Genomic DNA, 16946 nt, shown 5'->3' on the forward strand with positions numbered 1-16946 from the left:
GCCACTACCCTTTATCCATTGATGAACTTACGAACAAATAGGATGATCATCAAAATAAATAATTTCTTAAGTTCTATCAACTTGACTATACTCCAATATACTTGAATGAGAGAAGACAAAGTCCGTAAGAAGAGTAATTAGATAAAGAGAATAGAGATAATTAAAACGTTGATAATAATAGCTCACTGACATATAACTTGACAGTAAATTATTATCTGTGATATTCCATCGTCGCAACACTTATACTGAAACATTTTTATCTCTGTTTTTTTCGAAGAGAATGACAGGGATGACAGTATCTAACATACTGTTATGTTGTTAAAAGTGAACCTACCTACCTAACCTCAATGTTTTTGTGATTTCGTGATTCGTGTTTTTGTAATTGGAATTGTAGTGGTGACCTACGTTAGGTCTCACGCTTCGAAACTGCAATATCTTTGATCGATCGATTTATAAATTAGTTTAATTTATTAGGAGAACGCAAATACATCCTGAGTATTGGATTACTACAAAAATCGTTTATTACGTGCTGTTTACTTAAGGTAAGTGGTCAGCATTGTTTCACTGAAATAGTTCGATAAAAATTGACAAACAAAATCACTTATATCACAATTTTCCTGGAAAATTTAAGTAATACCTAAGTTTACGGTATAAAATGTGTGCAAATTAAGAAAATTGGAAGCAATTCACACCAAGTTGACATTCACAGTAGTCACTGCGGAACATTTCCATACAATATGACTAATTTACATTGAAAATCGATTAAGCCATCGATTTCGGAAGCTAGATGCAACTTGAAGAGAATTAAACAAAGCGTTTGAGCGAATATTTATTTAGCATATTTATTAAGGATAAAGTTAATCGGTTACAAGTCACCTAAAAATAATAAAAAATAAAATTATATAATACTTCTATATTTGGTTGAAGAAAATTTTTACTAATTTAATCAATCTAAACTCAGAATTGATTGTTTAAAAGAAAAAAAAACATTTAAAAAGTCAAACCAAATTCAAAACGCGAACACAACACTTACCAAAAAATTGTAAATTATAGAGCACCCTAAAAATTTTAAGACTTCATGCCGAGGAAATTGACTAGCAAAAGATATGTTAGACAATACTCAAGCTATTCTATAAAAAAGTTCAAAAACACATTATTCTGGCGAGCCAAAAAAGTGAAGCAATATAAACCCTTAATAAAGATATTATAATTTCAACGATTAAAGGTACATTGACATTTAAACTATCTTGGATGCGCAAAGCCGAGTGTCTAGTTCCGCGTCTACATATGTGGCATAAACAAGGGCTATACAAGCCTTACAACGTACACCGGAGGAGTACGACGTGATACTAACTGTGAATTTATGTGAGCCCTATAAATTTTCAATTGTCTGTTGTCATTAAATATTCAGAGTAATAAATCAATGCGTTATCGCGACTCGTTGTAACGGTTACATCGCGGAGGCTCCCTGGAAATAATTTAGAGATATCGATAGGGGATTCCGGATTACGAATAACAACAAAACGGGAACGATTCCATCGCGAGCGCTATTCCCTTTTGTATTGTACATTGGTGCGCTGGGAGCCGGGGAATACAAACGTAACTACTTTAAATAAAACAGATAACACTATGAATTGTATCTTCATTTTATTATAAACATGTTAAACAGTATTTTCTGATTAATGTATTGTTTTCATTTACAATATTAACGTTCTTACTTAACTGATGTAGAGAGGTTTTGCAATAGTTTTTCATTTGTCAAAATTATAATAATATATGACAGAAATTAAACCTATTATATTACAAAGCACTTAATCATTGGATGTAAAACTTAAAATTTGTGACGTATTCCGAACGTTTGCGGTTAATAATACTAGTTTGAATCCATATGTAGTTGTAGATGGAACTTGTGCCCGCAAAGCCATGCATCGTGCAATATTGGTCAGGGATACGAGTACGTGGAGCATCGGTTCTCGGGTGCAAACCGTGAGATGGTACAAAAGATTTGGGTGCCATTTTACCACAGATAATAATTACGATGTGCGAATATTGCGGTTCTTTAGATTATGCTTTGACAAATCACGACTTTGCAATTCGAATGCAGCAGATTTAATGTATGGGCGGCAGTTTGCATTCTACCCGCGACCCGGCGGGCCACCTCTTTCCTAATGCACGCTTATTTGAGCTTTTTAACCTTTCCTCCGTTGTCGATTTTGTGTATTCAACAATGAACTTTAAACTGATTCTTATTCAGTACTTGATCTCGGTTAATTATAATGACTCTTTACCAGCGCATTTACTTTTATGAGCCGATTGTGTTTGAGTATCTATTTCAGTGTTTATTTTCTAAATCAATTTGTATTATTTTAACTTACTCGAATGGAATCATGAAAGTAGAAAAGTAGTTTATACCACTGAAATAAAAATTGTATACATCAAATCGTAAATACTAATTTCTAAAATTTGATATTTATTAAAAACAGCGCACTAAATAACATAGTTCAATGCATTCACATATTTGTATCTGATGTCTTCAGTAAAAAAAATTTATTATTGTGTTATGAAACACTCTCGACAGTTATATACTTGAAGCTATTGTGTTATTAATACGTGCATTACGAGCGAAGTTGTACGAATAATTACTCATTATATTTTAAATGATGTATCGTTACCAACTTATAATTACGTTGTGAACCTTAACCCGGATATTTAATTGCCGAATGGATGTGTACTGATTTAATAACAGTAACAATAAAACTTGTTTGTTATTGATGTTATTTGATTATTGTTTTATAATTGAGTTTTATAATTTGTTGATTATTTTGTATATTGTAAAACAGTTGAACATTGATAAAATTTTTACTTTAAATATTGTTTAGAAGGTTCTCCCCATCATCATCAGCTCACTGTACGTCCCCACCGAGGGGCTCGGAGCCTACCCTAAGTTAAGGGAGATTAGGCCATAGTCAACCATGCTGGCCAAGTGCGGGTTGGTTGACTTCACACATATCTTTGAATTTCTTCTCAGATATGTGCAGGTTGCATCACGATGTTTTCCTTCACCGTAAGAACGTCGGATAAATGTACATATGTAAATCGGAAATCGAAAAACACGTTAGTACATGGCGGGATTCGAACCCAGGACCTGCGGATTGCAAGTCAAGTGCTTGATCCCTGAGCCACCGACGCTCTTCTCCGAGGTTCTCCCCGTTGATTGTTAAAAATACGAAAACGATTTTTTTTTTAATGGAATTTTAGCATTTTAATTTTTAATTTACTTTTAAATACCAATCAACATGTTACAAAAAATATTAAACTCAGAACAATTTAGGACCAACAGTAAAAATTTGTAGCAACGTTAACAAAAATCCTAAAAAAAAAAACAATTATATCTGGCACATAATAAGCCATATTTTTGTATGTGTCATATTCTTACAAATTATTTATACAATATGAATTATTCATGTGGTGAAGTCATTAAACGTATTATCATTTTTTGTCTGCTATTTATTTGTTATGTAAAAAATATGTACAGAAACTTTTTAATAAGTACGCTACTAATAAGCTTACTGTAAAACTTCACTTCCGAATAAGTAACAAGTTTGAATTGGATCTTACTTAATAAGCTTAATTTCAGAATTTTGACTTTTTGTACTGTAACTTTTTTTTAAAAATAATATAAAAAATATATTTGTCAAATTAGAGATATAATTTATCAAACATTCTATTTGAGAAAATATATTGTTATCAGCTGAAATCTTTGGAGCAGATTTACCGTGTGAACGTATTTACAGCCTGCATATAACGTGGTTACTTTGACACTGTAATAATTTACTACCACGATATATTTCAGTTAGAACTGTATAATAAGGTAGGATATCATTTGCTAGGCCTCTAATCTTGTCATGTTTGATATCTCGTACTTAAAAGTCGTGTCAACGGTTAATCATTTATTTATCAGGCTGTTAAATGATTTACAATCTTCTATAAGGCTTATTATTTTATATTATATTTAGTATACGCGAGCAATATTTATAGTAATGATGCAAAAATGAATGAAACTATTTTAAATTTATTGTACGACTGCCAAGCTTATCGTTAAAAGCGATCTCTTTCAGTTCAACCTTTAAATAGACGGTTATGTCAAAATCGAAACTGAACGACGGCTAAAGATTATACAAGATATAAAACAAATATATAAATACTCTGCATACAATTTCTATTAATAGTAGTTAATGATAGAGTTAAAAAGAAACAGAATTATTACCACGATTAAGCTTTTTAAGCAAGCAATATTGAAAAATAATTAAAGTAATTTAAATTTGTTTATTTATTGGGGTTATAGATTGGAAAGAGGTTATAACTATTGTAATAAACCTAGGTAATTACCATATGAATCTAAACCTCTGTGTGGTTCAGCAACACCGAGTAACACGACAGATTAAGAGATTATTAAGATTTGTCATTTACCTGTTACTCTGTATCGAATGCGCTGGTTAATTGGCTGACTTGACCCCGATAATGTCAAAGGGTATGAGTTAAAAATTTCGACATTTACTTAACAGGTTTCTTTGCCTTCTTACAACATGTAAGGCACGTACTTTGTACCTGCAACTTATCATACTAAAAATGTCATTGCTTAAAAGCTGTCGCTCATAAGTTAATTACAATAATTAGAATTAATTGGTTTAAGTACACGATAAACTAAGATGAGAAATTTAAGGATCACTTAGTAAAATATGACGTTATTGTTTTAGCATTAAGAGCTACGTTTGTTAGTTTGTTTTAATCGCAGCACGAAATTACAACAAGTCATTCCGTGGGGCCGGCACGACGCCGACGTGACTCGCGGGGTCGACGTAATTAAAATTTTAACATCTTGACGGCAAACAGTCTGTCGAAAATAATTTACATCGTAATCGTGTACGATCTCAGTCCGTTCTCTAATGCGCCGTATTAGTTTATGGCGGGAGGGTTGAAAGGTTTCAGTACCGATCGGTTTTGCAAGAATCTATTATGTAGAATGCCTCGGGCGTTTCTGTGCAGGGAATCGCCGAGGGTTACGCAAGGCCGACGCGAGGTGGTCGCGGACTGTGAGGGGCAGAGTGGTGGGGCGGGGCGGGCGGTGAAAGGGTTTGGGCGGGGCGGCATGCGCGGCGCCGCCCACTGCGCATTTCACCACCGCAGCCGACGACGCTCCGCCACGAGCCTCGTGCGTCCTACTTCCCTCGGCAGGTACGCTCTAGGTGTTCCATTGTGTGCCAACATCCTCGAACAATGCCGTTGCGAAATCTTAGATAATTCGTTCCCAAATCGTTCAGGTACCTCACGAGACGTGCCAAAGTTCGACAAAAACTTTCAGTTGTAGACGACTTTCTTCATTGTTGTTCTATAGTACGGTTAATTTACCGTTAATTCATTAGATAAGGGCTTAAAGTTCAAGCACAGACGATTACGGTAATAATAATTAAATATCTATGAAAGTAAAATGTTCGCGTGTTCAAACACTCGATTATATCGTGTTAAAAGGTCATAAAGAAATAGTTTAATGCATTGCAGCTGTTGTTAGTCTAAAAAATTATGAAGTCTAGGATGTATAAAAACGTTTAACCGTTTTGTGCATAGGGTTTGAAGTATGTCTAGTTACTATGTTAATGCTATTCCGGCGTAGCATACTTTACGGTTAAAAGCAGTCTGCGGCTCGCGAGGCAATTGTGCTGAAAAGCTTCAATTTGAAGCGAGTTCGCGCCGCATTTGGCTCTAAATGAGACGTCGCGGGTCTGTACGGTAAAGAGGTCGTATTACTGTGATTGCGGGCTGCAGGCCGCTGGCAGGTATTATCTGGTCGCCGCTGGCGCTGCGCCGCGATCTGCGCCGTGCCAGCTCACAGTGCGGTGGCTTGAAGCGCCCGAATATATGACCCGGATTGCACGCTGCCACCGCCTCAGATCTGGTTGCATGAACATACCGTAATTTTGGTATAATTTTAATATTTTAACACTTGCAAAATAATAGCATTTTACATAAATTATCATATTATCGCTGTGTTAAAAATGATGTATGGTTTTGTAACCAGCCTACTCTCCATTTTACAGATATGGGTGACTTTTTAAATTACGGTTATGTATTTTGTAACTGAAAGTAACTTAATTTTTATGGAATTTTATTCAACGAAAAATCAAAGTATAGTCTGTTACAGTACGCCTAATACTAAGCTTTTTAGAAAGCTTTAGCAAGCAGCCAAGTAGAACTATAAAACATAACCATAACCATAAAATATCAAATTTTCTTCAATGCCTTCCATAAAATAATATTTGACTTTACTATTTTAAGTATATAAATATATTGAAACTTAATGACGAAACAATAGTTTGAAATGAAATGGATAGTTACCATCGTATACAAAACACATTTATTGATATACTATCCTCATTCCTTATTCCTATTATACGGTATTTGGTTTCGATTACTCAAACGCCACTAGCACATATTCTAATTTGAATTTCAACAATACATAATTGTGGGAGGCGTGCCCAAGCACGAGCCGGGCACCATTCATCTTGACACACCGTACCGACGAGCTTTGCTGCTTTGCTGCCGAAGATAACAGATTCAAAATTAAAAAAAAAGGATTGTCTTTGATTTTGTTTCTCGCAATATATTTAAAAATATTGGCAGCTCTTGATCATATTTATTCTAAAGTTAAAAGGACCGATATTTTATATTTAAAATGCTACACCTGATATCTTAATCTACCGTTCACTTTGGCACATACAGTTAGGTAGGTACATTTACATACATACAAAAGATATATAGCTTTTTTTTAGATGGGAATCGTAACTTTATTAAATAGGGATCCTAAAGTAATTTTTGTAATCTTATTTCTTACTAATATTATATGTGCGAATGTTTAGATGGATGTATGTTTGGTAGAAGGTATCTCCAAAACGGATCAGGATGAAATTTGGCACTGATGTAGAACATAGTGTGAAAAACACGTAGGCAGAGACAGAACATGTTTTTTTTTATTCATGCTAACGGAATAGCGGGCAAACGCCATGTGCTTCCTATATTTTTTAAATGAAGTTTAAAAAATATAGGAAGCACATGGCGTTTGATATATAGAGAGGCACATTGAATATGTCGTAATGTGTCGCATTCTTGGAGTAACTTAAGCTAAGTAGGTAGATTGTTCTAAGTATGCTGTGCCCATATTTTCGCGTCGATGTCACAGATCCCGAAAGGTCGCTGAACCTGAACCCCCATTGTTTTGTGTTGCGTCAACGAATCGTCTGCCTCGAGCTACAATGAATTGAATTTGTACCGCACTGGGTATTGTAGCAACAATCGCGTGACTAATTTATTTTATGTTATATCTCTAATGGTATGCGGTACAATTATTTTCACAACAATGATTCAGGTGATGCTTGGAGATGAAATTGCATTGTTTTCTTTGACGTCTTGATATCGGACTTCATATTTATCTTCTACGTGGTACTTAACTATTTTTTATTGTAATAACATTTTTACTCCCTGCCAGAATGGTTACTTACGGAATTTATAAGTATAGGTTTACTAAATTTACATTTAGGAGTTTCTAAAGTTAATCGAATGAGTTGCAGTATGTATATACCTGCACATAAAAGTCTAAAAATCATGTATAGGATTAATTTTAATAACAATACGGTATAAACCATTCTGATGGACTAAATTGAAAACTCTCTGATACAATGCATTCATTTTCGTATAACTTTACAAGAAATCATTTTCAAGTAAATGTAAAGTTACACATATGTACAAAGAAATATAATATTTTTTTGTATTTTTAAAGGGAATAACGAAAACATTGGGTTTGCACTTTTTTGACGCATTATTTCGGGTGTGAAAAGCCACTGTAAAATTAACTTCATATCATTACTTGCGTGATGAAATAAAAACCACCCAAGTCTGTTTACATGTTGGTAGAAAGTTGTATTGCAAAAAGTTAACTATGTGCAATGTGCATGTATAATAACAGGATAAGAATTTCAATTTTTATAAGCTGCAACTTACAAAAGTTGAAAAAATAAACAGCGGTGTAATTGCAAATTAATCGCAAGGCATTGAATAAAACACGAGTAAACTAAGAACCGTTAGCTTAAGAACAAAAACAAAAACACCTGTCTATCGTTATTATTAATATATCTTATCCATTGTAGTTAACTAGAATAGTTATCTAGTTTTTGCGTATGCCAATTAATGTTCTTAGAAAGTTATTAAAATGATAACAAGCGAAAGTAACTTAATTCTGTTTATACTAGTTAACACAAAGGAATCCTGAAAAAAAAATTAAAACTCTGGTATAGTCATGACGGTTTTTTTCAACAATTATAAAGGTTGTTATTGGCTTGCAATAAATAACAGATTTGGTTTAACGAATTTAACTGCATGATTCTTAGAATTAAAACCTTAAATCTTTAATAGAAGATATCGATTCGAGAGGGAAGAGGAATAACAACAATAGCCACGATCCGGGTGGTTATTTCACAAGCACTTCTAATGCTGATGTTGCCGCCTTAATGCGATAGTGTAATGCCTATTGTTTCACGTAATTTTCAAAGACAGTATTATCAACCCTTGAACAAAGGCGTTTATCTTGAAGGGTCTTCTTAAATGGGTATAACGTTTCTGAGTGCGACGCACCAGTGGGCACGAATTGACAATAAGAGCAAAGTTCAACTGCGATCGGGAGTGGAGAGGAATGCGCAGTCGCGGTGCCGCGAGGTGCCACGGGTGCCGCGGGGTGCCGCGGGGTACACATTACGGTGGTGCCACGGCACAGACTTCGGTAAACCTACGATGTCACGATTATCCGCTATTTATATTGCCCCCGTCGGATATGAACTGCGCTTACGAACAATAAATTCGGCAACGTTATCAGACCGGCGTGGTGTCGATATGATTTCTGTTCGCTGTCAATCTAAATGTTTGAAACAAGCTTGTTTTATGTCGACAAATCATAAGAGATCAAGTACAATCGCGTCGACAAATATTATATGTTAATAATATACTATGTAAATTTAAGACATATAAATATTTACCGCACAAAAATGAAAATTGTTTGGCAAATATAATAAAATAAAGGAAGAATTGTCTTAACTGAGAAGTTCAAAGAAATGTGTTGTCCTTTGAATTAAAAAAAAACAATTAGCCTTTATGTTGTTAGGGAGACTGTCATGTCGAACATGGTTGATGCATTTACTTGACCATATTTATGTTTGTCGCATGATACAGTAAGGTTTCTCTACACTTGTGCTATGTTTCTGTTATTTGTGTGATAAAAATAGAATTGCAACTCACGCTATAACTTAGTACTAAAGTTTGTACTCTAAGGCATTTGCTTATAAAAAAATATTCATTATATTCCCATCCTTATATATAACTTCTCACTAAATAAAGAAACAAATATTGTTTGCTGAGTACGAAGTTTTAACGTAAATAGTCCTACTCGAATAATAGTTGAGGTTCACCTTATCCAATATATTCACGGGTATAGGCAATTTATGAAACGACATAAGAAACGGGAAGCTGTTTGATCAGTTGTCGCGATGCTCGCGGTGTGGGCAATGAATCAATCAGGCTGAAGGGTTTCCACAAACACATTGAAGCACTCAATCCTTGGCCGCCGCTCGCAGCTCAACGTCCCCTAATTGACATGTGTCAGTGAGTGTGCGACTGACCCCGGGGTCATGCGTGAACAGTTTGCGGCTTTCAATACTTTCGCCGGTCCGCACAAGCGTTGTTGATTTTGATTTCAGGTTATTGTTGCATCGGTGTTCATTTCACTTGTAAGAAATTTCCATAACTTATGTAACGGTTACGATTGAATGCACGATATAAGAAGATTAACTTGTTTTATATTGAATATTAAGATAAATGAGAAACGACTTTATTAGGCGCTAAGTAAATTAAGTGATTTTAAACTTCTTTTCTAAACTTTTAATCTTGTATGCATAGAATAATAATATATATTCATTTTTCATTCTAAATTGAATTGTCGTTGATCTGGGGCAAATGTTAACATAATAATAAGTTAGAAGACATTTTAAAAATAAAATTAAAAATTATAAAATGTTCAAAATGAAAACTTTCATAACTCTGTAAGCAATAAGTCTGGTCGATCTCGACTTGTACATCAGATTGGCAATTATCGCTTTGTAGTACAAATACTATTGTTAGTGAAGAATTGTAGAATGATATATGGCTTGTTCGTTATTTCTTAAGTGTGTCTGTGGCTGGCAATTTACCGGCTCGGAGATCGATCAGGTGCTATTATTGGAAGAGGTCGGACGTGTACAAACATCGATTCGTGTTGTTAATCCGAGTCGTCGCCGAGAGGTGAGAGCCAAAGAGGTTCTACTCACGTATTCTCACACAAATAACCATCAATTGTTACAACAAAATCGTCTATAAATATTTAAAATCGAATTTTAGTGCTTTATGCAACACTGGCGAATCCTGTCGCTTGTTAAGTTTCTAGAAACTGAAAGTTGATATCTGAAAGACCAATTAAATGTTTTGTTGAAATTTAGAATCTTCAACTTGATTTTATAGAATTATTAATATTGTATACGTAACAGTTATTCTTTATAAATATAGTTGGCTTCGTATTTTCAGAAAAGATTTGCTGTAAAAAATAATATTAATTTATTAAAACGTAATATTTAGTTAAGCTAGATTAACAAGTCCGCGTAATAAAATATGGGCACGAATGACAATTTTTAAATAAATAATTACTTTTAATTTGTTCTAGATTATGAATAATGATCATGAAATCACTGACAAATAAGTAAATTGCCATATAGACGATGTTGCAAAATATGATCTAAATTTTAGCAATATAAAAGCATTTGTAAGAGCTTGATATATTTCGAAATGATTGAAGCATCGGTGAATTTGCATTTTAATAGACCAATTTAAGTATTTCAGACGAACGTAACAACTTTATCTAGGCATCACGAGGCCGGAATATATCAAAATGTGCAATAACCTAATAAAGGCGATTAAAATCGCCATTTTATTTCCGCCTTATCATAAAGAAAAATAAATATAAATCAAAGATGAAGGCTAAACATCGATTTATTTATAGCGCATTTTATTTTGTAGTATAAAATTAAAAATCATTTTGATAATGATTTGAATATAATTTCAAGTTTAAATTTTACAAATAAAAAAAATGCTGTTTCTGACGAAAGTTAAAATTGATAAAACTGCAGTAAACTTAAGAACGTTAACAGACGTCAGCTTACGCAAGTGCTAGAAAATAGATATCAAATAAGTGACTTGTCTGAAAAGAGTGCTAAACTATTGAAGCTCACTCGATACACAGCTACAAATCGGCTTCGACACAGAAGACGCGGCTCGGGCTTTCATAACACGAAGGGTCGATGTGTTTCACAGGAGAACAGAAAAATGAGGCAGAGTAGTATACAGTTCAGTACCTACTATTGATTGAACATTTACTCTCTGTATACTGTTATGGCTATGTACGTATAAATAATAGCAGTACTGTTCTGTTTTACTGCAGTTCCTTCGTGTGAAACTAGCGTAAGCTCTGCGCGTTGCCGTTCGCTTGCTTATGGCGCGTGATTAGAGCCAATTATTTTCTGTTTATCTCTAATTACGCATGCGCTGCCAACGTCGCTGGTTTATCGACAATCTGCCCTCCGGCCCGAGATCCCATCGCGAGTGCTAATCAGCTCTCAATCTTCTTACATGAACCATCACTGAATTCGCGAACGCATTGCGACAAAACTATCATTTGCATTAATTTTCACTTGCCTTTGCAACAATACTAATACTTTAAGCCGTAATTAAAAAACATTTTTACAGTTTTAGAACGTTGTCTTATCTCACTGCAAACTTTTATTGCAACATTTGAAAGTGACTGAAGAGTGGTCTTATGATTGAATGGATTATGGCGGTTAATTCCTTCCGATGAAACATACGTCAGGGTAAACATTAAAAATACATTAAGCGAAATATTTTGTTTATAAATCGGTAATAACATGTGTAATAGGAATGCGTAAAATTATATACAACGTTATTATGTTCGAGTATAGTTCTTACGCAAATCAACTCAAGAGATACAAGAATCTTATTTAAGTGTTATGACGAAACGACTGCGGTGATCAATGGAAACTTATTTTTGGAAGATAGAAGTGGAAATATTTCAGCAATAATTTTAATGAGCACTATTAAGATATAAATAAACAATTTGCTAATAAAGAATGCAATTTGTGGTATTAATTGATATAAAAATAGATTTGATGTTTTATTATTTGTACGTATGTATTTTTAAATAAAAACACACTATGTTAGTTGAAATTAAAAATACAGCACGTCAAAATAGATACATCTAATTTGTTTTCATCACCCTGTATACGTAAAATTAACGTCTTATTAGCCAAGTATTCACTACTGCAATTTACTGCCCTCCGGCACATTTTACGTAGGATTCTGAATAGTGTCAGTTTATTAAACAATTATTTATACAAGAAGGGCCTAAATAGCTTATCTTCCTTGTGTTATGTCTGATTTATTTTACCTAATTAATTTGGACATATAATCGTGAAAATGTTTTTAGTATTTAAATATTTATGTTCTAAATTCTTGAGTTTCCAAACCAAAACAATTGTATAAAAGCTTAGTGTAGCTGAATATTTATATAATGTAAAAATATGTTTTTATACAGTGGAACTGTTGAATTGACGTTGAGACAAATTGTCGCATTTATATAATAAATGTTTGTTTTCTTATGAGATAAATTGTCACATTGCATGTTGCGTAGTGTTGTTATATCAAAGAACACGTTGGATGGTTATGGAGTGCTTCATGTGTCGTGCGTGTCCACAGGAGCGTTCGGACAGTATTAATTTATCGCTAAGTCGTGCAAACAGTATGACGTGCCGGTTTTCGGTTAGCACTTATGGATGTGAAATTAGGGTGCATTAACGCAACAAGGCCAGCGCTCGCAGACTTCAATAGGGCTGTTTGTCTCAAGTTATGATAACTACAACAGTACCTTTACATGAAAGACAGGTGGTTTTGTGTACTTGTACCAAGGATAAACTAAATGCAAGCATTTGTGTGCATTTCTGCATTGAAATATTATCTATATGGTGTATTACTACGTAATTTCATTAAAAAATGTGTTTTTCACATAATAAAAATAATAAAGTCACGCACAAAAATAAATAAGAAAGATAAAAAAAAAATTAACGTTCATTTAATTTATCTTAAAGTTGACAACCCTGTTTTCGACCTCACATACGCGGTTTGATTGATATGGTTTGGTGATGTCGATGCACGTTGCGGTCGCATGCTTCTGCGAAAAACAATTATCAGCATATTTTTGGAATATACTTCTATATATGTATATCCGGTCCTTTGTAATAACCTTATAAATGTCTTTCTTTTCAAAATAACAACACAGATACATAAGTATTGAACGTATTAATACGTAAAATCTGGATAAAAAATTTGGAAATTATATCTAAGTACGAATTACTAATAAAATGATGAAATATGAATAATATTATCGATCTTACCGATAGAAAAAGTTAAGTTTATGTTTAAGTTGATTATCGATAAAACACGAATAAAATGACATTTTCTAAAAATGATTCCTAGCTAGATCTATATATCGCCCCCGAAACCCCCTATATACTAAATTTTATGAAAATCGTTGGAGTCGATTCCGAGATTCCAATTATATATATATACAAGAATTGCTCATTTAAAGATATAAGATATGCGTTTTATTGAATAACAAATAAAGAACATCATTTGCGATATAAAGGCGCAAATGAACTTATTCTATTGAATCTATCTACAAAAATATCCGTTTACTTAGACCAAGTAAGTAGGCTAAGGAAGAAAAGTAAAACAATAAAATCCACTCAATAAAACTATAATCGTGACACAACAAAGGCTGAGACGGCGACGAGCGACATCATCCTTGAATGAGCACTTCGAGGTGACTAAGTCGAGCCTTATGAAAGTCTATTTAACCTGACGAGGGCACTGATCTGAATTCCGAAGTGACGCCCGATCTGAACAGATGTGTGTCATCGAATCACTTTGCCAAATATTACTTTAGACGGTGTCATGAAGACAACCATTTGATATAGTTGTAAAGTGTGTTAAGTTTTAAAATAGGCTTAAAGGTCGGTCTTATAAGCTTTTCTTACAATACACAAAATTGACTATCGCGCTCACTACAAATTACTGTGTGAAACTTAATCTTTTAATGCGCAATTAAATTTTTTTACCATTATAAAATAATACGTAAAAACACACGTCATTTTTGCTCACGAAATCTGCATTTCTTCATATAAATTTCACCCTTTAAATAAAATCGATCTACAATAAACAAATTATCGAATGTATATCAAGACATATTTAAATTGTGATTTAAGACGAAGCTCATTCGCGATTACGTCAGTGTGTGTGGTCCTCGGGCGACAGTCGCTGGTCCCGTCGGCCGACAGCACCGACAAGCTGACGGTTCAGACGAGATTAGTGAGATCAATTACTCAGTTCTCACGGACCGCTACCGGCGTGCACTGCCACTGTTCACTATTACAACACAATACTCGTACATACAACTGTTACATGTGAATCTTTACAATTCATATTTTAAAACTAATCAAACATTTTCATCTAAGGAAATAATATTTTTACCAGCTTCTTTTTCTTCTCCATTCATTTTGTTTTACATGAGTTTGTCGAGACTTATAGTACAAGAATTGTTGAAAATCCGAACTCTTTAAGAAAAATAGAATAAAATTAGCATAAAATCATGAAACATTTTTGTTCGGTTACATAAAAAACTTGAGAATACAAACTTAGAAGACAGCGTTGATTCGTACATAAAATATTGTAGACCGCATTAATAATTTAGCTTAAGAATTAATTCTAAGCTTGGATTACCCCAGCTTTCAATCTTCAATCTATAGCGTCTATTTTAAATATCTGTTTACTAACATAACATTCATTTCTAACACAATTGAATCCTGTTACATTGCTTATTCATTCGTTAAAATTCGATGTACAATCTTAGAGCGGTCACGCTTTGTGTCACGTCTGTATATAGCTTCCCACGATGTTAGGATAAGATCGCAGTTGACTGATGTGTAGTTCAATAAAGCTACAGATCAGTTAAGTCTAAAAGTGAACCATCGCCATTATAATAGCTCATTTATTAAGATGGTTGTCTACTTTAGATAAACGACGAAGAAATATCGCTTACAATTTCCGATAACTAAATAAAATTAAAAGATATTAAATATTTTAAATTTAAACTTTATAATATTTATCTTCTATAATTAATAAAAATAAACTGTCAACTTATAAAATTATGATAGCATAAAGCATGATTGATACAGCCCTTATAAATGTGAGCGTTGAAAAGTGTAAAGGATTTAAAAATATTTATGATAGTTTTTTATTTGCAAGTAATGAAATACTACTACCAAACTTTCGCAGTTAAGAATATTATTTTTTTTTACATTTTTGGCACTGATACACGCACTTAAATAATAGTGTAGTTTCACAGATAACTTTAAAAAAAACTGTTGGTTATACATTTTTTCAGCAAGCGGAAATTCTAAATTAATTGTTTACTTATATTTATTGCCATTAATTTTCGTACTTCTTTCCAGGATGTTACAAAGTTAAGAAGTGTAGTCATTTGTTAAACTCAAGATAAATGTTTTCAATGAATTGTTACGTTGTAAATCGTCGTATATCTATCATCTGTGGTGCAGGCACAGGTCCGGACCGCACGATACACTATTACCAATGCAGGACAAAGGTTTCTTACCATTGAGGTCATCTGTTACTTTATTCTCTTACCTGTATTTAAAAACAAGAAACGTACAGAATTGACATAAATATATTTCTGTTTTTTGGGGGGTGTTAAAAAGGGGTTTTTTTATTTTTGGAAAAAATCATCGACTATATGAGTAGTCATCAAAAAACTGTCAATAGTTATTTTAACAAGAAAGTTATTGAAAATGAGATTTATTCTTTTTGGTAAATATCACAAAAATTAATTGCAATTGCTTTGCATTTAATTGACTGCGGGTTACTTTATAAAAATTCTTTCTTATCAATTGTACAAAATCAGTAATCAAAGATAATAAAAGTAAGTACGATATTTATCTTATATCATTCAGTAACATCATTAAGACCTCATTGGGTCATATGGCATCGTTTCTTTATCTTCTTAATTAATGTAAATTTTCAACTTCATAAAGCATCTATTACGTCACTCGGTCATACACGTACGTAACCAATTGAATCTCAAACTTTGACTTTTAATAAATAGGACCTGTCAAAACCCACTCCACTGTGTCAAATAAAACGAACAATAATTTCTAAAATTGCTTGTTTTTGTAAATACGTAAACGTCAGTAACATTCAGATGTGTGATCTTAATGTCAACGAGATAACGTTTCTTGGAAAGTGGTGGAATTTACTTTAAGTATAACAACGGACCTTTGCCTAGTCCGTTTTTCTATAGTCAAAGAGCAGAAGTCTCCGTTTATTTCTGTAGATGCTTGTTTGTTGAGCAAATTCATTGCGCCGTCGCAACTGATTAATTCTCTCGCCGCTATCAACTTTACCGCTTAAAGTATTATAATTGCCGTGTTTTGATATCGCGTTTCTTTAACTTTTTATAAGGAAGTGAGTAAATGAAGAACGTTTATGGTTATGAGAGTACGTATTAAAGTTGTCTTCGATCCGAGGGTATCGATGAGTACTTTTGATTTATTTTACAAAAGTTTTTTGTTTATTTTGTTTTAATATTTTTTGCTAACCATCCCTGATCTCGATGAAAATATATTAAGTATACCTTATACATATTTTGATGATATCAATCTAGGTTCCGTATATGGTTT

The 16946-nt window shown here is 33.3% G+C and overlaps 1 long non-coding RNA gene across 1 annotated transcript in view; it reads left to right on the top strand.

Moving 5' to 3' along the window:
- Positions 1 to 363: 363 nt before the first annotated feature.
- LOC106118406 (uncharacterized) overlaps positions 364 to 16946 on the top strand; it is a 64534-nt gene continuing 47951 nt past the window's right edge. Inside the window, exons 1-2 of the long non-coding RNA XR_001227919.1 lie at positions 364 to 542; positions 5047 to 5235. This is a non-coding gene — a long non-coding RNA (uncharacterized LOC106118406). The remainder of the gene's footprint in view (positions 543 to 5046; positions 5236 to 16946) is intronic.

Source organism: Papilio xuthus, unplaced genomic scaffold (assembly GCF_000836235.2).
Source record: "Papilio xuthus unplaced genomic scaffold, Pxut_1.1 DF827597.1, whole genome shotgun sequence".
NCBI classification, from domain to species: domain Eukaryota; kingdom Metazoa; phylum Arthropoda; class Insecta; order Lepidoptera; family Papilionidae; genus Papilio; species Papilio xuthus.